The 27,232-nt window shown below is 41.7% G+C and overlaps 1 long non-coding RNA gene across 1 annotated transcript; it reads left to right on the top strand.

The window, feature by feature from the left end:
* Positions 1 to 23,866: 23,866 nt before the first annotated feature.
* LOC133789471 (uncharacterized) lies at positions 23,867 to 24,959 on the top strand. Its single transcript, XR_009873565.1, has 2 exons — positions 23,867 to 23,995; positions 24,701 to 24,959. It is a non-coding gene; the product is annotated as an uncharacterized LOC133789471 (long non-coding RNA).
* The last annotated feature ends 2,273 nt before the right edge of the window (positions 24,960 to 27,232 follow it).

Genomic DNA, 27,232 nt, shown 5'->3' with positions numbered 1-27,232 from the left:
TCCTGCCTCAAGCTTTGTATTTGCTGCCTTCAGGTCATCACTTGCTTTGAGTTGAAGATCCTTCGCCTCCTGAGCATAAGACTTTCTCGAATGGATCTCGTTATTCAACTTATAGTTAAGTTGGGCAGTAACAGCAAGAGTCTGACAAAAGAAAAAATCGTCATTAACACCAAGACTGTATAAATATAACTAAGAAGTAGAAGAAAAAATACCGCGGCGGCAAGCTCGATACTCTTCTCATAGAGGGCAGTGCAGTCTCGAGCATTGTTCAAAAATTGCCATTGAGGAGCGTCGAAACTGCTAAAGCTCTAGTCGATTCGGGACATAACATCTGAGCCCAGCATAGACCCATGGGATCCAGCCGCATTGTCAATTACTTACTCCTCAGCGTGAGTAGAAACTGACAGCTTGTGAGTTCGAGAAGCAGAAGGCTTTCCGGGAGGTGGACCAAGTGTCGGTTGGACCACTACAGGAAGTTGGGGCTTGGCCATAATGGAGGCACCGACCTGTGAAGTCGGCGCCACGGTGGAGGCACCGACCTGCAAATTCGGCGCCACGATGGAGCTCGTAACAGGCGGAGTCGGGAGAGGAGGTGTTTTCTCGGTCCTCTTGGGGACTTTGGCAGGCCGGTCAACCTTTCGCGACCCCGTCCTGGGACGCTTGCTCCTCTTGGCACCGCCACTCTCGAGGATGTTGTCAAGGTCGGAATCCATCTTGCCTACACAGTCACGCCACAATGTGAATCATAACAAAAAGAAAAAGTATATAAAGTGATTCAGCATCGCGTAGATATAAAAAATGATGATAGAAGGAACCTAACTGGAACTCTCCTCCGAGCTCGAACTCAGAGACCATGAAATTCCCCCATCTTCAGAAGAGGCGGGGGGAGTACCTTCCCTATAGGTGGACGTCAACCTCGAAAGGTCCCTATAGTCATTGGTCCCATATTGGACGGCTATCCTGTCCCACACCTCGTTCAGACTGTACATAATGTCATACTTCCCGAGCCAACTATCAAACCTATGAACTCGGTCATCTACCCATGTCCATATATAGAAGTGGTCCCTATCATCCGGGCACAAGACTAACCTATCGGGTCTGTGTTTTAGTAAGGTAGGGGACCACATTTTCGAGCTAAGGATGACTTTACCTTGATCATCCGAGTCCGAGCTCGAGGCTTCATCATTAGCCTCATTCCCCGATGGCGGGCCTCTTCGGCGAGCTGGAGGCAGGGGCCTCATCTCTCTCCTTGGAGGGAGGATGCCTGTAGGCAAAGGCACGAGCTCCCAGTGGTCGTACTTTTTGTTGGACCAATCTGAGGTGGACTGGCCATCTCCCAAAAGCCCGCGAGCTCGGAACTTACTCTCATGCAAAAGGTATGAGAGAGACCTCCTACCATAAGGGAGTTGGAGCAGAGTCTCTCTATGCTCCTTCATCGTGTCGTCGGGAGTAGGACGGTGAAAATTGGCTGGAAAATAAGACACATTTCAACTAAGTACAAACCTACAAACAAAAGCCCGAGCACAGAGATAAAGAAGGTTGGAGTACTTACGAATCCGTCTGAATGAGTAGCATCGAGACGAGGACAAGCCATCTGTCCAGAAGAAGGCTTTCTTAAAGTCAGGTGGATGGTTAGGAAGGTCCTCAAACACCTTTTTCTCTTTGGGATAGCTTGAGAGATAGTTGAAGCCGTCTCCTCCCCGAGCTCGGGAGGGGTTGCTTTTCAGACAGAAGAGATACAAAATCTCCTGTGGTGAAGGTCCTTTCCACTTCAGCTCGTGGTATAACGACCTCAGGGCAGACAGAACCCTGTAAGAATTAGTGTTGAGCTGGAACGGGGCCAACCCAACAAAGTGTTAGAAAAACTCATTGCAGGATCTTTATTTATTTTCATGCAATTTACATATTATCAAACAAACATGTAAATTCCTAGAACATGCTCCTATGAAATTGATACAAATACAAAGTAAAGTAAAAACTTACATTACGCAGCGGAACTGGAACAACTCCATCCTTCAATCTCTCTAATCCTTGATTCCTTTCTGTAGCAGAGTATTATCAAGAGATTGAACAAGATCAGCAACACAGTCTTCCTCACCAAGCCTTTGATCAACCTAGAACTAGTGTGGGCTGGTTCTCAATACATGAGATAGAGATCTAGAAAAGAAGAAGAGATTGTGGCTAAGAAAGGATTAGAGTGTCTAGGTTTTCACTTACCCAAATCAACTGAGACTGACTTGCTTATCAAAACCCTATATATCATATTCCTTATATAGGCAACTTAATGGGATTTATTTAAATTTAAATTAATTAAAAATAATAAACAAAAATAAAAGCCTTGGGCTGCCATAAATGGACTTGGGCCCATTCTCTTTGTTTTGAATTTAAATCCCAATCGGGCCTAAATTCAAAACCTTTTATTTATTTATTTATTTTTAATTAATTTATCAAAACCTTGATTTAATATTATTTATTTATATTGATACCAATTTATCAATATTAATAAATTTACCCAAAGATTCTCTTTTATTCTCTAAATCTCATATCTCTGTAAATTTTCCAAAATTGACCTAGTCAACTTTAAAAATCCAAATTGATAATTAAATCAATTAATTGAGACATTCTAGATGATTTACTCAAAGGTGATGCGGGGACCATGGATCCATGAAATCAAGCTCCAACAAGTTATCGTGAATTTATTTACGAATAATTTCACTACCTTATTAATTCCTCGTGACTCCACTATAGACTCGGAATTGAACTCTTGAATTCATAGAACGTATTTTCAAAACCATAAATACGTTATCCATTGTTATAACCATTACAATCAGTCAATCCTCTATCGATGACTTACTAACGAGCTAGGTGCAAATTACCGTTTTACCCCTCATCAGTATTTTATCCTTAACTCCCACTAAGTTCCTTATAAATGATATTTCTGTGAACTTAATCACAGAAATGAGATCTCAATCATTTAACCTTTTGAACAAAGCAATTAAGGAAATCATCTTTTCACTTCTCATACAGAAGTTATAGATTTCGTATCTATGAATAATACTCCAACTCAATTACACTAATAAATCTCCAAGATGTAAGTATGGGCTAGACCGTAGGGTAAGCTGGTAACGAACAAGTCAAAAGATTTAAATAATATAATTAGCTAAACATTATCACTCAGAATTAAGATCGACTTAATATATGGTCAACGTTGTGACATTGATTAGATTTGATAACAACGATACTTATTTATCAATCAATAATCAATATCGGTCCTAGTCCGATGTAACTAAATACATCCGATCTTATCTACTTGGTCGAAGCCTTGGACAAGACATCACACCCTAAATGTGTAAGTAGATCATATCGTAGATTGCCTAATCAGTGAAAATCCAATGCAGTGATCTAATCTTAGGACTCGTTCTTTTGAACATATAATTACAACTATAATCCACTGTGACCTAGTCACTATAATTGTAACTATCCATATGTTTGGGATTTTATAAATGTTTGTATTATTTCAATAATCATGTAATAAAACAAGCAAGCAACACAATTGTCAAACTAAATGATTTCTACTACTTTTATTGATAATATGAAATTGTGCTACATGTCCGACATGGTTTTATAAGGGCATAAAACCCAACACAAAGTCCGTGAAGTCCTTGAAAAATAACTTCAAAGGCAGTAACGCTCCAGCCTTCATGTGCTCCTAGCTCCATGCCGCATACCTCAGCCTGTTGTCAGGGTTTCCATTTCCTGGAGCATAGCAGCTTCGTTCACTAGAGGTTGGAGCTCGACACCTTAAGGAGCTTGACAACCTGAGACCATGGAAGGCCAAGATATCAGTTACCTGATTTATCGAGGTAACCGAGCTCCAGTAGTGCTCGGCCTCGAAGAATTCTCTCCTCAGTTGCGAGGTAGAAGGCTCACCCATCAACGAAAATTGGAGCTCTCCCGGACTATACGCGATGGTGAATTTTAATTTAGGGTCGAGGGGGATCGTCCTGGGTCCTGAATCAGATTTCGGATAAATAGCCTCCCGAAGAGTTCTCCTCTTCTTTTCTATGACCTCAACGATTTGGCGGCGATAGTGAGCTCGGGTCTCCTCTTGTTCGCGCGCGAGATCGTATTCGCGAACCAGACGTTGATTCTGAGCAAACAGCGACTCTAGGCTCGGGGTTTTTGGCGAGTAAGGAATTGCCAGCAACGACCCCCACCGTCTTTCCAGATTCTGTGACATCTAGCGAGAAAGAAAAAATGGTGAGGGCCATGCATGCAAGGTTTCAAGAATAGCAGGCTTGACAGGACAAGCTCGTAGAATGCTTGGGTACGAAACGAGCTCGATACTTAAAACTCGTTTAAAGAGTCGGAACGTGTATTCTACAAGTAAAAGGAGGAGAGTGGATAAATTTTTTTGAAAAATCCCGAAATATCAGGGAAAAAGGGTGGCGGTTATTCAGAAATGGTAATCTTGGGTATCGTGCGTTCTTTAAAACCAAGATTTTGTACCCGATATCTTGGTGTGCAAGATATCTTTTAAATTTTGAAACCCAGAAAAAAGAGACCTTGTTCTACACCAAAACTGGATTTGGAACCAGTGATTTAAACCTAGCATGGAGACTTAAACGTGAAAGCCTATCGATCAAAAGTTTCCTAGTGTATCATACTAAGAAAATAAACTAGTGCATTCCCAGAAATAACAAGAACAACATAGACAAAAGCTGGCATAATGGAAAATAAAAAGATCATCGGATACTTACACACTGACGGCGATTGCAGAGAAATCGTTGATTGAAGGAGAGGCTACAGGTATGAGCTCACGGTCTCGAACAAACTAGCTGTCCTTTGTTTCTTCGGCTGAGAGAACATGCACAAGCAAAAAGTTCTCAGGGATAGTTTTTGGTTTTGCCTCCTTTCTTTTGTCTCTGATGCATGTAAAATAAGAGGAAGACGATGACTGGGGTCTTATATATAGATTGAAAAAAAGGATTAATCTGAGCCATTGGCCAGAATTCTCATAAAATCCAATGGTCAAGGATTGATGACATGATGGTACCGAAAAGGTGGCAGACGAACGATCATGGGCAGATTTCCAAGGTACTCGAGTACCTTGAATGAGCAATCCCCAACTAACACGTGTCCATTTTCAAGTGTGTGGCGGTGCGGTTCCCGAAGAAAGTAGTTCAAAAGTTTCCTTCTCATAGGATTCGAACAAATACTTTTGAGAGGGCAAAATGTTACACCCAGATTTCGAGCCATTAGGATTGTGATCTCGAAAGCTGGATTCGCAATGAATGGACTCGTAATGTTTGGAACGTGTCTGCAGCCTAGGCATCAACCCTGCGAAGCAGAGACGACTTCGAAGATGGTAGCCTCGAGATCCTCATGAGCTCGAAAGACAGACACCGAAGTACGTCTGTTCTCAGGAGGGCCTCGGATCAGGGACTCCGAGCCTGACACAAGTATGAGCTCAAAGTCATGTGATCTCGGGAAGATGCTATAGCTCGAAAGTCAATAAGAGACCTGGGTGAATAGGGCCTTGGCAATATAAGATAATAACTTTGAATATCTTAGTGAATCATCAATGAGAGACGCGGTCTACATTGATTGCTATATATCCCCTATAATCAAGGAATATTAATTGTTCAGTTATACGCCCCCTGATCTTCAGGGGACGTTTCCTTGTATATAGGATTACAGGCTTTGAATGCCATTAAATTTATTTGCATATACAGAATAACTTCCTGAAATATGTGGGATAGTATTCTGAAATCTTCTCTATAAATAGAGAGGTCATGCACCATTGTAAAGGACCGAATTTTTGTGATCTTGAGAGAAACTCTGGAGAATTCATCCTTGAAGAATTTTCAGAGATCATCTTAAGTTTAATAACAAAGACTCGTGGACTAGGCAGATTTAACTGCTGAACCACGTAAAAAATCTCGTTTGTATTATCATATTTTTATTGGCCATAACTGATTATTGTTTTCGTCCTCTTATTTCACCGTTGACGAAAAACAGCGTCAACAATTACCCTTTGTTATTTAGAAAGTGAGAAGAAGAAAAAAATTAGTTAGGTTGTTTATAATTAATTGCTATTAATTATCATTCTCTCGATAGCTAATAATATTTGAAAAGAAAAATCGATTGTTTTAAATCTTTCTAACTTTTGTCTGTTTAAAAAGGAAAAAAAATGTGACAATTGGGTTACGACTTTATTACACATAACTGTATTTTTACAATTTTGTGTCAGCAACACATTACACTATAATCCCGACCAAAAAAAAAATTACACTGTATAACACTAATTTAGTAAGTCATTAAAGTCTCATAAACTAATTTCATTCATTATTATTGAATATGTGTGTCCTATATATTTTGTGTTCTTTTGTAGAAGGTGGGATCCATGTCTAATTGTATATATTTTAGGGTTTATATAATTTTAGACTCTGTGTTTTGCCTCATTACCTGTTTGGACCCTGTGTTTTGAAAAATTATTTTTTGGACCCCGTGTTTTGTAAAATGGTTCAAGTAGGCTCCTAAACCTGATTTTGATTAACAAAAAATTGAATATAACAGCACAGTTCTTAAGCAGAATGACTGTATTTTTGTTCTGTGAGTTGTTAGTTTGATGAATTATTTTTTATTTTAGTTAAAAAAACTTTGATCAAAATCGAGTTTAGGGATCTATTTGAACTATTTTAGAAAATACAGGATCCAAAAAGTAATTTATCAAAACACAGGGTCCAAACAATTAATGAACCAAAACACAGGGTCTAAAAATGCATAATCCTTATATTTTATTGAATCATTTAGAGAACTCCTAATTTTAAACAAGAACAACTAGACACACACTAAAAGCTACAAACCCTTAATTTACATCATGTGTCATCAATCTTAACTAACTATTTAAATATTTTCATGTGTCGCCCATCATTGGAAATTTGTGACTAGAAATTAATAACAACGCACTGAATTGAGTATGTATTTTGAGTATGTCTTAATCATTACTTTTTTTATACAATAATTACTAACGCTCAATTTTTAACTTATATTTGGAGAGCAAACTCTTTTCCGCCACAAATGTGTTGCAATTGTTTCTCCATGGCTATTGTTTGTTCATTCAGACAATATTATTGTTATACCCAGATTTCGAGCTATGTTAATTATGATCTCGAAAGTTGGATCCGCAAATCAGTGGACTCATAAGGTTGGAAACGTGCTCCAGGATTGTATGTCAAGCTTGCAAGATATAGACGACCCCGAGTATGGTGACCTCAAAGTATTCATGATCTCGAAAGATAGCTCCGGGAACACACTCATCTTCAGGGACGACTTCGGATCTGGGGTCCCGAGCTCGACGCACGTACGATCTTGAAAGTCGTGTGGCCTCGGGAGATATTCCTAGCTCGATAGATGACGGGAGACCTGAGAGGTTAAAAACCTTAGAGATACGCGATAACCACCTTGAATATCTGCAAGTGTTATAAATATGAGATGTAATCCTCATTTATTATTGTAAATCCCTTAGAATCGTGGGATATTATTTGGTATCATACGTCTCCTGGTCTTCAGGGGACGTTTCCTTGTATATCTGATTATAGGCATTTAAAGCCATTAATTTTATTTATACAAAAAGAGTAACTACCCAAAATATGTGGGATAGTATTCTTTAGCCTTCTCTATAAATAGAGAAGGCATGCACCATTGTAAGGGACTGAAATTCTGATCCTTGAGAGAAAACTCTGGAGAATTCATTCTTGAAGAATTCCTAGAGATAATCTTGAGTTTAATAATAAAGACTCGTGGACTAGGCAGATTTAACTGCTGAACCACGTAAAAATCGTGTGTTTATATTGTTTTATTTGAATTGGCCATTTTCAGTTATCGTTTACGTGCTCTTCTTTCACTGTTGATGAAAAACGGCGTCAACAGTTTGGTGCTTTCATTGAGAGCCTTAAGCGTTCATCCCTGAAAAAATCATGGCCGCAAACAATCAGAACACCCCTGATGAAAACTACCCAAGGCATCCTGGAAAACAACCAATGGAGAACCCGGATGCTGAGGAGAGAAGTGGGTCCTCTGATTCCCGGGGACCACCGCCTCCGCCAAAGGATGAGGACATGCACTACAATCCCGAACGTTACGTTCCTATTGTAGAACTGGAAAACCGACAGTTGAAACAGCTGTTGGCAGAGGCCAACAAACGGAATGAGGAGTTGACTAGGATAGCCGCAGAGGCGCAGGTGGCTCAGCCCCCGCCTCCGCGCGAAAACCAAGTCCCTCCTCCAAGGGACGTGCATGTTCCTCCCCGGAGGCCCCGTGGACGTCCACGAAAGGATGCTGCCACAAGGAGGCCAACTCAACCTTCGACGCTAGCAGAACCATCTGCTCCTCCTAGGCCTCAAAGGAGTACCCGAGCTCGGGTCCCGCCTAACCCGCCGATAGAAGTGCCTACAGGAACTGAGAATAACCGAACCCCTGCAGAGGCGCGGACTCAGGTACCTGGTAGCGCACCAAACGTGACTGACCCGTCTCGGGCAAATTCAGGACCCTCTAGACCGCGGCAAGGGTGGCAGCCACCGTCGCCAATACGGTTCCCTCTGTCACCCATAAGGTATCCTTCGCCGCCCCGCAGAAACGCTCAACCTGCTCGAGATCAGGATCAAGGGCGTGCAGGGGGTGGACAAGGGAACAGGGAGACTTTCCGGGAGCGGAGAGGCGCTCCATCTGAGAAAAGTCAGACGTCTCGGTCTCGAACCGCGGAGACGAGGCGACGCGGAAAGAATCCATCTCAAAATAACTGCGCAATGAGTTTTACCAGTGAAGATTCCGGAGATACCGGGTCGGTCAGTAAGCATGACCGAGGTCGTAAGAACACTGGAAGTCGCAAGAATCGCCCCGACCTGTGCAATCATCTGAATCAGAGTCGTGGGAATGGAGATCAAACAAATCCGGACCTGAGGGATCGCTTGAATAGGCGTAGAGATCCCTCGCGGAGACGCGAGCCTGGAATTACGATCAATGACAGTCAATTCCAAACAGTACCTCCTACTGATCCAGTCCAAGAAAGAATCGATCAGCTCGAAAGAGCTTTTAGGCTTTTAAAGAACGAACGAGGAAATGGTCGATATGAGGACTCTGATGAGGAGCTCGAGCCGTTTGCTCCTCATATTTCTGACACTCAATTTCCTCAAGGGTTTCAGATTCCTCACGTCCCTACGTTTGAGGGAAAGACCGACCCATGTAGTCACCTGAGCACGTTCAACACTATCATGAGAGCCAGTAATGTAGGTTACGAGCTCAGGTGCATGTTGTTTCCAACAACATTGGCATGTCCGGCCAAAATTTGGTTCGAAAAGTACAAGAGACACTCGATAACCTCATGGGAGCAGTTGTCCAAAGACTTTAAGAAGCAGTTCAGAGCAATGGTAGGGGTCATACCAGAAGCATCCACCTTAACTAACGTCCGGCAGCAACCGGGTGAAACATTGAAGAGTTACTTGACAAGATTTAATCTGGAAGTAGCCCGAGCTCGGGATGTGGATGACAGCGGACACCTCATGGCTATCCGAGCTAGCGTATTACCGGGAAGTGCCCTTTGGGAAGATATGCAAGGGAAACCGGTAAGGTCGATAACCGAGTTTAACAGACGAGCGCAGAGGTTTGTCAATGTAGAGGAAGCGAGATCGACGCTCAAAGCGACCTCCCAGTCCGAAACTACAACGATAAACATCAACTTTGCCTCAACATCAGTGAACCCAGCGGCATCAAAGCCTGCCTCGGAGAACCCATCCAAGAGAAAAAAGAACGAAGGAAGTAATCCCGAAGCTGGGGGAGGAAAGAAAAAGAAAGGAAAGAGGTATTTCTCTATGTATAAAGTGCACATCGAGCTCAACGAGTCTCGGGAAAACATATACCTGGCTAATGAAAACCAGGTCCCCTTCAGGCGTTCGAACCCAATGAGAAATCAAAAGTCCAAGAGGGATTCTAGTAAGTATTTCCGGTTCCACAGAGACACCAGACACACAACTGATGAATGTCGACAACTGAAGGACGAGATCGAAGGGTTGATCTCGAGAGGTTACTTCCGGCAGTATGTCAAAAACCAGAATTCTGGTCTGACGGCCGCAAGCCAGAAAGTAGCCGCGCCTCCGACGACGCAAAATAATAACTCTCGATCTTGGGAAGAGGACAGCCCCCCCCCCCCCCCCCGATAGATGGAGAGGATGTAATAACCATCTCGGGAAGGCCTCATCTCGCAGGAGGAGGCAGGAATGCCCAAAAGAGATATGTTAACGAGCTTAAGACAGGGGACGGGTCTCCTTATGAACCCGAACCTAGGGCACCTAAAAGCCAGAGGGTTGAATCACAACCCATAACCTTCACTGAGGAGGACGCTTCCCATGTTCAGTTCCCACATCATGACCCGCTAGTTATTACTCTTCAGCTCGCCAAAAAAAGAGTCCGCCGAGTTCTCATAGATAATGGGAGCTCAGTCAACATTCTTTACAAAGCAACCCTTGAGAAAATGGGACTCTCCCTTCGCGACCTAAAGGCATGTGCAACTACTTTGTACAGCTTTTCAGGAGAAGGAACTGCCTGCATGGGATCCATTGAGCTCCCTGTGACCTTGGGAGACTACCCAGTCTCGGTAACCAAGATAATGGAGTTTGTAGTAGTAGATTTACCATCTGCCTACAATGTGCTGCTCGGGAGACCCACCCTGGTCGAGCTGGGGGCAATTTCATCTGTAAGGCATCTGGCCCTTAAGTTCACGACCCTAGCGGAATCGGGACATTAAAAGGAGACCAGCTGGCAGGGAGAGAGTGCTATAGCATCTCTTTGAGAAAGAAGCAAACGAGCGCTCATCAGCTCGAGGAAGCTGAACCCTTGAGAAAGGTGAAGGTCGGGAAACACCTCCCAGATGAGACAAAATAGCAATTAATTTGCTTCCTGAAGAAGAACCAGGATGTCTTTGCATGGTCACACTCAGACATGGTGGGGATAAGCCCGAATGTAGCAAGCCATGCTCTAAACATAGATAAGAGCTTCCCCCCGAAGCAACAAAAGCAAAGGCAGCTGGACGAAAACAGGAAGAAGGCACTAAAGGAGGAGGTTGACAAGTTAAAGGCAAACCATTTCATTAGGGACGCCTTTTACCCTAACTGGGTAGCCAATCCGGTGTTGGTCCCAAAGACCAATGGGACGTGGAGAACCTGTATTGACTACTCAGACCTCAACAAAGCTTGCCCAAAAGATTGTTTTCCGTTACCAAGGATTGACCAGCTCGTGGATGCCACAGCGGGGCATGGCCTGATGTCGTTCATGGATGCCTATTATGGATATAACCAGATTCCCATGCGTGCCCCAGACCAAGAACATACGAGCTTCATCACGGATAAAGGGCTATATTGTTATAATGTCATGACATTCGGGCTCAAGAATGCTGGAGCCACATACCAGCGGTTCGTAAACATGATGTTTTCATAACAAATTGGGAACAACATGGAGGTTTACGTTGATGACATGCTAGTCAAGTCTCAACTTAACAAGAACCATGTTGATGACCTCGAAGAGTGCTTCAGCGTGCTCAAGAAGTATAACATGAAGCTAAATCCTCAGAAGTGCACTTTTGGGGTATCTTCGGGAAAGTTTCTGGGCTTTATTGTAAACTCTCGTGGAATTGAGGCTAACCCCGACAAGATCAAGGCCCTAATTGATATGCCCTCACCTCGAAGGCATAAGGATGTCCAAAGTCTGACTGGCAGGATGGCGGCCCTAAGCAGATTCATCTCGAAATCTACAGATCGGGTCTTCCATTTTTCAACTTATTAAGAGGAGGTAAGAAGTTTGAATGGACGGAGGAATGCGAGCTGGCCTTTCAGGAGCTCAAAAAGCACCTTGCGGAACCACCCATCCTGTCAAAACCTGAAACGGGAGAAATACTGTACCTATACCTTTCAACTACCGAACACGTAATAAGCGCAGTGCTCGTCCGAGAAGAAGAGGGGGTGCAGAGACCCGTTTACTACATCAGTAAAAAATTACTGGGAGCAGAGTCAAGATATCCATTGATGGAAAAACTCGCGCTCAGTCTAATTCATTCATCTCGGAAGCTCCGCCCCTACTTCCAGGCACATCCCATCCATGTGCCGACTGGTCAACCATTTAGACAATACTATCTAAACCAGAAGCTTCAGGTCGACTTCTTAAATGGGTTGTTGAGCTCGGACAGTTCGAGATCACCTACCACCCGAGAACGACCATTAAAGCACAGGCATTGGCGGACTTTATAGTGGAATGCACGGGTATAGCCGACGACGAGGTAATAACCACGGCCCACGAGCTGTGGAAACTTTACGTCGATGGTTCGTCAAATGAAAATGGAGCAGGGGCAGGGGTCATTTTGGTTACCCCCGCGGGAAGCAGATTTCATTCCGCCCTAAGATTTGATTTTAAAGCATCGAATAACGAGGCCGAATACGAGGCTTTACTCGCGGGACTTCGTATAGCTAACGAACTCAAAGCTAAAGCTATACATTGCTATAGTGACTCCCAGCTCGTGGTTAATCAAATCTTGGGAGAATATCAGGCTCGTGGCACGAGAATGGCAGCTTATTTGGAAAAGGCAAAATCCACGTTAGAGTGTTTCGAATTCTATACAATCGAACAAGTTCCTCGCGAGCAGAACTCGAATGCAGATGCCTTAGCTCGACTCGCCACGTCCCTCGAAAATGAAGAGCTGAATGTTGTGCCCGTAGAACATTTATCAACACCTAGCATCAACGAGCCAGAAGAGAAAGATGTGTGTATGATTGAAACAGAGCCGACCTGGATGACCCCCATAGTTGATTATCTCGAAAACGAAGTTCTTCCAAAAGATCGGAGCCGAGCTCGAAAGTTGATGTATCAACTTCCCCGTTACACAATTATGGATGGAAGGCTATACCGAAGAGGATATTCCATGTCGTTACTCAGGTGCGTAACCCCTCCCGAAGCTAAGAAAATCATTAAAGAGATCCATGAAGGATTCTGCGGAGATCACACCGGGGGGCATAGCCTATCGAAGAAGATAATACGCCAGGGATATTTCTGGCCAACCATTAAAACGGATTCTTTCGATTATGTGAAGAAATGCGACAAATGCCAGAGATTCGCCACGATACCCCGAGCCCCACCATCCGAGCTGACCATGTTGACATCCCCATGGCCTTTCGCGGTATGGGGCATCGACCTCATAGGCTCACTCCCAACTGGCAAAGGAGGAGTAAAATATGTTGTAGTCGCCGTAGATTACTTCACAAAATGGACGGAGGCTGAACCATTGGCGACCATAACTTCGAAAAAGATCCTTGATTTCGTGGTAAAAAACATCGTATGCCGATACGGAGTACCGAGGAAGATCGTATCTGACAACGGGACCCAGTTCGATTGTGATTTATTCACCAACTTTTGTGAAAAGAACGGCATAATAAAGAGTTTTTCATCAGTGGCTCACCCTCAAGCGAATGGTCAGGTCGATGTCGTTAACAAAACTCTCAAGAGTTCACTAAAGAAAAAGTTGGAGGAAGCAAAGGGAAGATGGCCCGAGGAATTGCCCCAAGTCCTTTGGGGGTATAGGACCACAGCTCGGACATCAACAGGACATACCCCGTTCTCTCTAGCATACGGCTGCGAGGCAATGTTGCCTATCGAGGTCGAAATCCCAACGATCCGAACTCAAAATTACAATCAGAATTCAAATCACACTCAGCTCGAAGAAGCCCTAGACTTGATGGAAGAAAGAAGAGAAGAGGCTCAGCTGAGAAACGCCGATTACCAGCAACGCACTATCAGATACTTCAACAAGAGAGTTCGAAGTTGAAAGTTCGGAATGGGAGATCTGGTGTTAAGGCGCGTATTCTTAGCAACCCGAGATCCAGCAGCTGGAGTGCTCGGGCCGAACTGGGAAGGACCATACCAGATAGAGTCAGTAATCCGACTCGGCGTATACAAACTTGCGAGATTGGACGGGAACCTAGTGCCGCGAGCATGGAATGGCGAACACCTTAGACCTTACTATCAGTAGTATAGGAAGTGTGCTGCCTGTAACCATGATTTTCTATATGTATTAGCTTGTCTGTTTTTGAATTTCATCAAATAAAAGATCTATTTTGTTCAATACGTAATCTCTTTTAGTTTTTTTTATTATTTTTGCAATCTCTCTTAATTTAATAACCTATGGTCACACTCATTGGATATTAAGGGGGCATCATTGGTATACATACCATCAGCTTAAAAAATAAAAAATAAAATATACAAAAGTATTTGGATATAACCAAGTACGCGAGCTTAGATAGTTCGGACATTACCGGATTATAAAAAAGTATTTGGATATAACCAAGTACGCGAGCTTAGATATTTCGGACATTACCGGATTATAAAAAAGTATTTGGATATAACCAAGTACGCGAGCTTAGATAGTTCGGACAACCGAATTATAAAAAAGTATTTGGATATAACCAAGTACGCGAGCTTAGATAGTTCGGACAACCGAATTATAAAAAAGTATTTGGATATAACCAAGTACGCGAGCTTAGATAGTTCGGACAACCGAATTATAAAAAAGTATTTGGATATAACCAAGTACGCGAGCTTAGGTAGTTTGGACATAACCGAACCATCAAAAACCTAAAACATTTGGAGTTAACCAGATGTGCAAACTTAACAGGTTTGGAACAAACTGGCCAAAAAATTTATCGATAATAAGTAGGAACCTAAACCTACTTCGAGATAAGTCGAGATCGAGGCTGGAATATCTTAAAGAAAAATAGTTTCGAACTCAACCTCGGAGCAAAAACTGAGGGTGAGGAAAAGTGACTAAACAAAAAAGATATAACCAAATCATATACGTTACATACGATATAAGTACTTCCGGGTTCATGGTTAAAGTAATATCCGACCTTGATAAATAACGAGGTCGGAAGCGGATAATTCGAACAAACTATGCATGAAAGCATCGAGTTTTGAGCCTAAAATCCAAACTATGTTTGTAAGAATAAATAAACATAGCTGATTCATCCATATAAAAAATGTGCAAAATATTTCGAACCAAGAAATGTAAAGCACATGTAAGTAATATTTAAAGAAATTGTATCAACCCCGTGGGCATAAATTAAGATATTTACAAAAATAGGGGGACGCAGCCCCAATAAATGATTTCCCCGAGATCAGATTTAAGGAAGAGGAGTATCTGTAATGCCCCAAATTCCCTAATAAGGTTTAAGACCTTGATTAGGAGGCCGGGAGGGCCATAATTGCTTTATTATGCTATTTAATGATAATATGCATGTTTAGGTGTATTAAATATGCATGTGAACCCATTTGTGATTGATTTGGTGATTTTCATATTTTGGCCATTTCGGGCATTTTTGGCATATATGTGAAATGGGCGTGGTGCTTTGTTATTATCTGGTTATGCCAGGGTTACCCAGCACAAGAAGATCCTAGGAGGTAAGCTAGTGGGAAATTCACAATGGGATTTAAGCTTGACTTGGAGTAAGTCAAGGGGTATTTATAGCATTACCGGGTTATTGGGTAATGGGAATTAACATTTGGTGATAAATTGGGAGTTAGTAAGACCAGGGGGAAATTCTGGAAGTTTTGACTATAATGTCCCCGGGGGTGTTTTCGGGACCCCGAGCATTAGGTTTTATTGGAAGCTTATTAGCCGGAGGATTTAGTTGGAAACAACTCAATCGGAGGTAATTCAAGTTTAAGTTTTAAGTTTTTAAAAGTTTTTAAGCTTGAATTGAGCTTTGTGAATCGTTGAGCTTTTAGGTTGTTTGAACCTCGGGTTTTGGTGGTTTTGGACCATTGGGGAGTTTGGGAACTTTGATTTAATGATTTGGGAATGTTTAGACATGTTTTTAGAAGGTTTTAAAAGGTTAAAACGAAGGAAAAATGGCTGCCCCGAAGTTGGGCTGCGGCCCTGTTCTTGGGCGCCGCGACCCTTGCTCGAAGAAGCAGGTGCCAGGATTTGGCCTTGCTGGGCGCCGCGGCCCTTGATGGTGGGCGCCGCGGCCCTTGCCTCAGAGAACCCTGGGGGCCGCGGCCCAAGGTGCTAGGGCCGCAGCCCTTGCCCTGTTTTCACCCCGTTTGCTCGTTTTGACCCCGGAAACATGGTTTTGGGCCTCGGGATCATTCCTACTACCCGGATTAGTGAGGATTGATGTCTTGGAGGCTAAGTGTTAGTTCAAGGGTTGGTTTTGGAACTTGAACTCATTGGATCACCATTTGTGGTTGTGACTAGGTTTTCACTAGAGGCTTGGATCAGGATCGTGCTTGTGGCTCATTTGTTGGTAACCTGTGCTTGGATCTAAGGTAAGAAAACTGCACCCCATATGTGACATGCATGGTTATGATTGATGCATGTTGAATGTTTAAATGTAAACATTGATAGCATAACGAATGCTTGGCAATCTTGCCCATTTGCATATGATTATTGTCAAGGCATGCTGGATGATTAAATGTGATGCATGTGATGCACAAGAAACATGTGATTAGGGCATGCCATGAATGATGAATATGAGATTGGTCAGATCTTGAGTCTCTGAGTTTGTGCATGATCATAATTATGCTAGCAACTGTTTAGTAAGCATGCTGAATGCCCTGTCCTTGGATAATTGGCATATGTTATACATTGATAGCATTGCTTACTTGTGCATGGTACTGACTTATTAGTCAGGTTTGGCAAAGGTGTTAGTATCAACTGTGAAGCTGTGACTTATTAGTCAGGTTCGGCAGTGGTACTGGGCACTGATCATGTTGAGCTGACTTATTAGTCAGGACGGCCTTAGCGTGTGTCACGCAAGCCAACAAGATTTGATCAAATCGATTATCAGCATTGAATGGCTCAAAGAGCATTAATGCCAGACCGACCCCGAGGGTCGATGAATGAAATAAGTGCTTGGAGGCTAGTGGCTTACTCAGCAGCCACTCTCCCATTTGAATTAGTGACTCGCTTGTCGGTCACTCAGCGTGGTTTATCGGAACCTCAAGTGTTGCGACACTCAATTGATGAATATTATAAGCACTTGAAGGCTAGTGGCTAACCTAGCAGCCACTCTTCCATCTGGTTAGTGACTTGTTTGGCAGTCACTCATCTGATTAGGATTGACTTGATAGTCCTCCAATCAGAAGGCTAGGATTTCTTATCCTGGATACCCCAGCATCTGTTTGAACTCATTTGCATGCTGAATAGATCTATGATAGCTAGGCATGCCAGATATGATTTGATATCATGATATGACTGTTTATGAGCATATGAGTTTTCTTGCTGGGCTTCGGCTCACGGGTGCTTTGTGGTGCAGGTAAAGGCAAAAGGAAGCTGGACCATCCTTGAGTTGGAGAGCTTAGGTGATGACGTGTACATATGCAGCTGCTCGACCAATACTTGGGCGAGGTTTGAAAGTGGAACTAGGGCTGAACCCTGTTTTGCCGCTTAGTACGGCTTGTTGTAAATAATCTTTTGTAATAAACTCTGAAATTATATTTTTGGGATCCCAATGTATACAGTAAACGTTCTAGTGAAACGTTATATCTTAACCAAAGTTTTTAACCCCTAAACCGCTAATCACACTTAGTTACACGTTTATGGCCAAATGACTCGATTAGCGAGTTTAGCACTGTTTGCAATGTGCATTGTAGCGGTCCCTGGAGTTGGGGCGTTACAGTATCTTTGGCCTTCTCAGCATCAGTAGCATCGGACCCCCCAGGACGAATAGCATGACTATCCTTCTGAGCCGCTTCTCGAGCAGCTTTGCTGGCCTCGAGACGGGCATTCCACCGCTCAACATATGTGGCCTCGAGAGGGCCCAGGAAGCTGGTATCAAGGTCGGCATTATCAGCCCAAAGCTTGTACATGGCCTGGTCGACCGCTTTCTCCTTCTGCTCCTTATACTTGTCCAGGAGGCGGGCCTTCTCGCTCTCCATGAAGTCGAAGGTGACAGATTTCTCCTCTTCAAGCTTGGCATTGGCCTTCTCGAGCTCGGCATTCGACTTTTCCAGCTCCTCGAGACGGGTCTTCATTTTTTCAAGTTCAGACTTTGAGTCTTTGAGCTCGTCAGCCATCTTAAGCTCGAGATCCTTCGATTTCTGGGCCAGAGACATGCTCGTTTGGACCTCGTTGGTCAGCTTATAGTTGAGCTGTGCCGAAACGACAAGGGCTGAAACGCAAAGAACGAATTATATCGCGGGTTGAGGTACAAACATTTAAAGGAGAGTTACGAAGGTTACCGCAGCAGTAAGCTCGATACTCTTGTCGTAAAGAGTATTGCAATCCGAGGCCTTGCGCACGAGGTCCCAGTGCTCGGCGCCGAAGCCAGAAAAGCTCTGACCCACTCGAGAAAGGACATCCGAGCTAAACACAGCCCCATCTGTCCCAGCGGCGCCATCGAGCATGAACTCCTCAATATGAGTTCGGGCCGTCGGCAGCTGAACCTTGGAGGTAGAAGGTTTCTTCGGGGGCCGAACAAATGCTATTTGAGTTTCGATCGGCTTAAGGGGGGGATAGTTGTAACGACCCAAATTCACTAATAAGGCTTAAGGGCCTTGATTAGCGTGCCTGGAGGGCATAATGGGAAGTATGCGTGAATTCAATGATTAAGATGCATGACTATGTGTATTATGATATGTGATAATTTTAGCCCGTTGAGGGCATAAGTGTGATAATTATGTGATGTAATTTGTACCACGTGGGTGTGGTGATATCAATGCGATGCACGTGCCGAGACGGTCCTAGAGAGCTAGATAACTCAGAAGTCACAACGGGGATTTTATACCCGGCTCGGGAGGAGTCTAGGGGTATTTTGGGGATTTTGTAAGTTAGCTCTTGTGAGATAATGGTAACTGGTAATTTGGTAACTTGTGTAACTGCTAGTAACCATAGAGAGTAACAAGATTGGTTAAAAGAAGTGGTAGAATTGTAAGGAAGTAGGAATGACAAGAAGGGCCTTGAGGTTTAGTTGGAATGGGAGTTAGATGGAAGGGTAAAATGGTCATTAGACAAGGATTAGGATTACTTCAGCTGTAGGAAAAGGGAATACGTATTACACTTTGTTATATTTTTGGTTTATGCTGAATTTGAAAGAAAGGGCTAGAAAGAAAAGGGAAATGAAGAAGGGGCTGAACTTGGGACCTAGGAGGAGACTCAAAGGGAGTTTGAGGCAATCAAAACCAGGTTTAAGCTAGGATTTCTCAAAGGTAAGAATTGTGCTCTGTTTAAGTTGAATTTAAGTCTGAATTTTCAGAGATTAAGTGAGAAAACTTAAAGGGAATATGGCTGGTTTTACTTTGAAATTCAATTAGGGTAATCAAGAGCAAAGAGGTTGGGAGCTGGAATTGGGAGGAGTTCAAGCTGAGTTTGATTGAGGTAAGAATCTTTAGCATGTTTAATTTCGTAATTGGTGTGGCTTAAGACTTTTGAAGCATGATTTGTAGTTTTGGAAGCCATGGTTAAAGTTTTAGGAATTTGAAACTCAAGATAGGATTTTGGGGTGTGTTTGTGTGATTAGGGTTGTTTGTGATGTTTATAGGTTGTTAAAAGGGGTTCATTTGGGGTTCTGAATTGATTTTGAGGCTTAGGTATAAGTTTGGGGTGATTTGGAGTGTTATGGGTTCGGGAAAACGCAGGGGAAAAACCCAGAATTCTGGGCTCGCGAAGGAGCGCCGCGGCGCAAGGCTGTTTCTGGGCGGTGCGTGTGCTCTCTGTCTTTCTGGGCGCCGCGGCGCTAGGCCATTTTCAGAATGTGATATTTTGCAATTTTGAGCCTTTGCTCCGGGGATTCGGGGGATGTCTTTGGTGCATTGTTTTAGGGATTTGGGGCATTCAGAGAGTGTGGGATTGGTTCCGGGAAGTAGATTTGGATTGGTTAGTGATAAAGGATGTTTCATTTGTGTTGTGACTAGGTCTTTGGTGAGGCTCGGGATAGAGGACCGTGCTCGCGGCGTTGGGGCATCGGAAGCTCGGGATACAGGTAAGAAGGCTGCACCTGAGTATGTGGTTAGGTTGGGACTAAGTGTTCCCTACGTTTGTATGCATTGTTATGTGAATGTGATTAACCATGTGGACACGATGGGACTAAGAGCTCCCTACATTTGTATATCATGTCGTGAGATGGTGTTATTATGCCATGGGACATGCGATTACCGGCCTAAGGGTGTCGGAATCAATATTTGCGCACTGGGGCGCGGCTCGGCCACTGGTAGCTGAGGCAGCTTATTTATCACTGAGCTCGGTTAAGCTGGCCGGAGTCAGTGAGTATTACACTGGGGGCGGCCCTAATGAGCCAAAGACAGTGTGTTAAATAGAGGGTGCGACTAAGGGCGCCAACCCTGAATGTTATTTGATGGATATGACAATCTATTGATTATGAATGTGAATATTGTGTTATGAATATAGTTGGTTGATTGTTTGGATGACAAACTGTTATTACTGATTGGATAAATGTTATGAAATATTGAATTCTTAGTTGAGCATTGTGAAATATTTGATAAGTGTTGCTGATCTTGCTATGTTATTATGCTTTCTTGCTGGGCCTTGGCTCACGGGTGCTACGTGGTGCAGGTAAAGGCAAAGGTAGGTTGAATCAACCATGAGTTAGAGAGCTCTGGGGGCGAGGTGTACATCGTCAGCTGCTCGGCCGCCACGGTCGAGAAATTAAACAGGAACGGAAACCTAAAATGTATATTTTGCCATTAGAGTGGCTTGAACTATTTGTAACTTCTAGAATTTGTTGTAACTAAGACATCTTAACCCTGTTTTGAGTCTCCATGTATTAAACCGTCATTTTTAATGAAAATAGCCTGTTTGTGACCAAAATCTTTTTATTCTTACTCTGATAATGGTATAGAGTTTACACTTTGTCTGAATGACTTGATTAGCAAGTCTTGCACTATTTTAAACACACAGTGTAACGGTCTTGGTTATCCAGGGCGTTACACTTAGGGCATGTAAAATATCAAGAGGCATTACTGTGATTCATGCGAAGATAGATTCTATCCTACAGTGGGAAAAATCAAAGAACGTTACTAAGACTCGAAGTTTTCTTGGGTTAGTAGGTTACTATCGTCGCTTTGTGGAGAATTTTTTTCTCGAATTGCTATGCCTTTGAAAAAGCTAACAAGAAAGGATTTAAAGTTCGTGTGGGATGACAGTTGTGAAGAAGCTTTCAGATAACTTAAGCCAAGATTGACTACGGCGACTATTCTCACTGTGCCTACTAAGTGATGAACCGTTTGTGGTATTTACTGATGCTTCTGGTACTGGTTTAGGTGGAGTTCTCATGCTAAATCGCAAGGTTGTTGCCTATGTTTCACGCCAATTGAAGATACATGAGAAGAACTACCCTACACATGACTTGGAACTTGCAGCAATGATTTTTTTGCCTTGAAAATGTGGAGATGTTACTTATATGGGGAAAAGTTTGAATTAGAATCTGATCATAAGAGTTTAAAGTATCTCGTTACTCAAAGAGACTTGAATTTGAGGCAAAGAAGAAGGGTCGAGTACAGGGCAAATTATGATTTCACTTTGAGATACCCTCATGGAAAAGCAAATGTGGTTGCTACACAGTGCTACTTCAACAAGTTAAGCAATGTCAGTGGCAAGATGAAAAATTGAGACTTATCTAGAATCGAATCCAAAACGGTGAGCAGTTAGATGGATGGACAGTAAATGCTGAAGGATTCTTATACCATAAGGGAAGAATAGTCATTGCAAATATCCATGATCTTAGAGAGTCTGTTATGATTGAGGCCCATAGGTCTAAGTTTGTTGTACATCCTGGAAGCACAAAGATGTACCAAGATTTGAAAAGACAATATTGATGGGAAGGTATGAAGAGAGACGCGACTAACTTTGTAGCTAAGTGTATGGTTTGCCAACAGGTTAAAGCTGAGCACCAGAGACCTTCAGGGTTGCTTCAACCTTTACCTATACCAGAATGGAAGTGGGACTAGATCACGATGGACTTTGCAATGGGATTACCATTAACACCATTAAAGCATGACACTGTCTGGGTGATTGTCGATCGTTTGACCAAATCTGCTCATTTCATTCAAATTAGGAAGGATTGTAAGGTTTGTGAACTAGCTCGACTTCATGTGGGTAATATACTTCGACTGCATGGGTTGCCTTCCAGCATTGTTTCTGAGAGAGATCCTCGATTTACATCAAAGTTTTGGCGAGCATTGCAAGAAGCTTTAGGAACTGAACTTAACTTGAGCACCGCTCGCCACCCTTAGACAGATGGACAGTCTGAGAGGACTATCCAAACTTTGGAGGACATGCTTCGTTCTTGTATTTTGGATTTTGGGGGTAGCTAGGGAGAACACTTGTCATTGGTGGAATCCACTTATAATAACAGCTACCAGGCCAGTATAGGCATGGCTCCTTATAATGCCTTGTATGGGAGGCCATGGAGATCACATTTGTGTTAGGCAGAACCAGATTAGCATGTCACAATTGGATCTCAAATTGCTAGTACTACTGGGAAGATCAGAGAAATTTTTTTTTCTCCAAGAAAGACTTAAGGTTGTTCAAAGTCGTCAGAAGAGTTATGCCGATCTCCTCCGATGAGAAGTTCAGTTTGAGGTTGGTGACTATGTCTTCTTGAAAGTTACGCCCATGCTTGGTGTGGCGAGATTTGGAGTGAAGGGTAAGCTAGCCCCGAGGTATATTGGACCTTTCGAGGTTATCGAGAGGGATGGGGAGGTCGCTTATCGATTGAACTTACCAGCGCGGTTGGGGCATGTTCACAATGTGTTCCATGTGTCGATGCTGAGGAAGTATACTCCAAACCCATCGCACATCATTGAGTATGAGGCTATCTCTCTTCAAGAGGACGTGACATGTGAAGAACAACTTATCAGAATTTTAGCGAGAAAGTCAAAGGAGCTAAGGAATAGAGAGATTCCCGTAGTCAAGGTCTTATGGCGGAACCATATAGAAGACGAGGCTACTTGGGAGTTAGAGTCAGAGATGTATGAGAAGTATCCACATTTGTATAATTTTCGGCTTGAGGTTGTACTTTGAAAATTTTGGGACGAAATTTCTTTTAGGAGGGAAGAATGTAAAACCCATATATTTTTTAATAATATTTTATAATATTTTTTTAAAAATAAAAGGGGTTTGACTCGGTCAAAAAAATATATATATGTATATATATATTCAAATTGTTTTCTTCTTCTCCCTCCCACGTGCTGAGCTTATTCCTCTTCTTCCTCTTCTTCTTCTTCTTCTTCATTTTTTTTTCTCTTTCGTTCTCTTCAAAACCAGCCACGACCACAACCCAAACAGACCTCGTCGGTGCTCCATTTCCGACACGCGCCAGTGCTGCAGCTTCCCCGGCTGACGACGACGACAACCCCAAAGTTTGGTGACCATCGGATCAAGGACGTGCTCGTACAGTCACTCCGAAGTTTCACCGTCGAAACTTTGAGGCGACATTCCGGCCAGGTCCGACCTCCATTTGACGAGTGGTTGGTACCATTGGAATCAGCGTCGCAAAAGGAGCATCGCCCACTAAGTCATTCCGGTCAACTCGCCATTTTTCTCCGGCGAGATTTTGGTTATCACCGCCCCTTTGGAAGCATTTTCCGGCGACACCGGTGGTCATTTGGGCGAAGGAGTTGTACTTTTGTGATGTACTCATCGAGATGATCGTTTTGATATATGCCATGCATATATTCGTTGACGTTTCCGGTACCGCCTCCAACCGCTATTGTGCACCGCGTGGGTGAGGTTCCGAAACTTGATGTTTTAAATATGGTCATATTATATGTCATTGGACACGATTTTTAATAAGGAATGTTATGATGATAATCGTTTGCTCATTTGGTGCACGTAGGAAAAGCGTGATATTAAAATCGAACTAAATCATTCTAAGATCATCGATAAGCTTAGGAGCGTTGCTTTGGGCTCGGATTAAATTCTAAGGAGGTATCTAAAGAGGTAGGGACTCAACTAGACTATTAGACTTATTTTACTCGTATTAAATTGCATTCAACATATTCCAATTTTGATATTTATAAAATGTTTGAAAAATTGAAAACTTAACCTGCATATTTTCTGATCTGTTCTGAGGGCACTGAGTGCCAAATATATATTTTTGTTCACTTATTTATGCAGGTTATGATTTTGGGTTTATTCAAATGTAGCTGTTATGCTGCCCAATTTTCTAAAATATAAAGGGAATATGTTTCTTTCTTTTCATGTTTACCTGCATTTGGTTATACCGATGAGAGCCATAGTGATCATGATTGGTGCACGTTGTTGTTTCACGACCTAGTCTCTGTGTCATCATAGGTAGATCAGGTGTCCACTCACCTATAGGTGTAAAGACCTAGCATCTGTATACAGGAAGTGTTCTGAGCCTCCCCTTGTGGTGGTTATCAGGTCCGGCTACCCGGTTTAGGATGTCGGATTTTCTATAGTGGGTAACGGGAACTAGGGGTCTAGTGGACGGTGTGATGTGCACTGGTAGCTATGCTCTTATGATTATTTGTGGCTTCTCTCTATTTTGGTTTATACATGATGATGTATGTTTTGTTTTAAAAAGCTAACCATGCAGGGGTTTTTATTGAACTTTTGAGTCATATGTTGTTAGTTGCTTTCCTACTGGGCTTTATAAGCTCACCCCTATCTCTCCCATTCCAGGAGCCTAGTGACGCGAACGTGGAAAAGTATGAATTATTGTTGAAGCCAATGTGTTTAGTGCCATAGTCTTATCTTTTGAACATTGTATGTATTTAATTTGGAACCTATCGGTCTGTACATCTAAATTAATTATGTCCTAGTTAGAAATGAGGAATGGTGGATGCTAAGTATTATTTTGGGTATTTTATGACTTATTAAATTTAACTGTTTGGTGACTACATAACTGTGGGGATATTATTATTCTATGTATTAAGATAAATGATCTTACTTTTATCCGTAATATTTTCATATATAATTATAGGAGTTATTCCATTATTTCGACTTATAATTATAGTAATATTTAATATAAATTAAAGGATCATTTATAAAGACTATTTTCCACCGAGGGTCAAAGTTTGACATTTGACCACCCAAGTTATGGATATTACAAATCTGCCACGGCCTAGGGCTCGGGTCGTGACATGCTTAGTATATATATAGTATTTTGTTAATTAAATAATTATAATGAATGTCAGATTTGAGGTTAAATAATATATATATATATATATGTGTGTGTATGTTTGAAAATGTGTTGAATAATTATTAATGGAAATATAATATTTAAGTGTTAATTTTTTAGATTGGGTTAAATAATTTGAGTGTTAGATTATTAGATTGGGTTAATAAAGTTGATTATTAGAGTGGATTTTGTTTCTTTAAATTGAATTTTGTTGTTGTTGTTATTTTTTTTTTCAATCTTAGTGTTGATGAATATTGATACTTTGTTGTTTTTGTTGTTAATTTTTAGTAAAATTATGATATTTTGAATAAAATAATATTGAATAATTAATAAAATTAAGACTAATATTTATAAATTATATAGTTGTTTGCAATGTATATGTATTGCTCTGTGTATGAATTGGGACTGGATATTTTTTTATATATTATTTGCAGGTTTTTAAATTTTGAAATAGATGAAAATACAATTGTTATGCTGCCAAAAATTTTATAGAATTAAAAGTACTCAATAAAATTTCTAATTTAATAAATAGTGAATTGATCAGTAAAATAATATATTTTTAATTAAGATTAAATAAAATTAACAATAACATTATGCAACCAAATTTTAATAAAAATAAATATTAATCTTGAATATTAATTAAATCATTTCAGTAATAAATCCAAAATTAATTAAATAATTTTTTACCTAATCATAGAATTTTTGTGTAAATTAATAAAACTATTCAATAAAGCATAAGTAAGATATGTAATTTAATATTGATTAATTTGACAGATATGGCTGACGTTATTGCTCGATCTCACGGGGGTGATGGTGGAGGATGCGATCCTCCACGTGGACCGTCAGATATCCCAACTGATTGTGAACGAGGTAATACATTACACAGTGATACACTCCTTAAATTTTAACAGTTAATACATATTAATTTTAAAATATTAAATTTGCATACAATAGCACATCTAAACAAGCGTGGACGCCACAAAGGATTGAACACGCGAGAAAAAATGGAAGAGTTGGGGCGTCCTCTATCTCTCTAGTGGGACGTGCGAGGGAGAACATATAAAGAGATCGAAGATTACAGCTCAAATTTCTCAAGAGAGCTAGGATTACTTGTTTGGCAGTACACAGATCCAGATTGTCCTCAATGGTCAAAAGTACCAAATGCCTCGAAACAAATAATACTTGCACATCTGGAGGTAAGTAATTTATGTATTTATGTTAATTCTATTTAATTATATATCATATTTACTAATAAATGTTTGTAATTTAGAATGATTTGTTTGATATCGGGCGTACCAGATATGGATAAGGGCACATGTAATGCCCCAAATTTCCTAATAAGGTTTAAGACCTTGATTAGGAGGCCGGGAGGGTCATAATTGCTTTATTATGCTATTTAATGATAATATGCATGTTTAGGTGTATTAAATATGCATGTGAACCCATTTGTGATTAATTGGGCGATTTTCATATTTTGGCCATTTCGGGCATTTTTGGCATATATGTGAAATAGGCGTGGTGCTTTGTTATTATTTGGTTATGCCAGGGTTACCCAGCACAAGACGATTCTAGGAGGTAAGCTAGTGGAAAAGTCACAACGGGATTTAAGCTTGACTTGGAGTAAGTCAAGGGGTATTTAGAGCATTACCGAGTTATTGGGTAATGAGAATTATTATTTGGTAATAAATTGGGAGTTAGTAATATCAGGGGGAAATTCTGAAAGTTTTGACTATAATGTCCCCAGGGGTGTTTTTGGGACTCCGAGCATTAGGTTTTATTGGAAGCTACTTAAGCTTGAAGTAACCTTTTAAGAAAATAAAAAGAACGTTCAGTACGTTCTTTCTCCCTAAAAGTTTCCTTTTCGTCTCCCGATCGCGTTTTTAAAGATAACTTGAGTTCTAGGACTCGGAATCAAGCTAGGATCGAGGCATAGCAATCCTAAGGAGAATTAGAAGCTTATTAGTCGGAGGATTTAGTTGGAAACAACTCAATCGGAGGTTATCACTAGAGGGCTTGGAATCAGGTCGTGTTTG

This window comes from Humulus lupulus, chromosome 7 (genome assembly GCF_963169125.1).
Source record: "Humulus lupulus chromosome 7, drHumLupu1.1, whole genome shotgun sequence".
Classification (NCBI taxonomy): domain Eukaryota; kingdom Viridiplantae; phylum Streptophyta; class Magnoliopsida; order Rosales; family Cannabaceae; genus Humulus; species Humulus lupulus.
The sequence above is the reverse complement of the archived record's forward strand: the minus strand, read 5'-3'. Positions and strand labels throughout refer to the sequence as shown.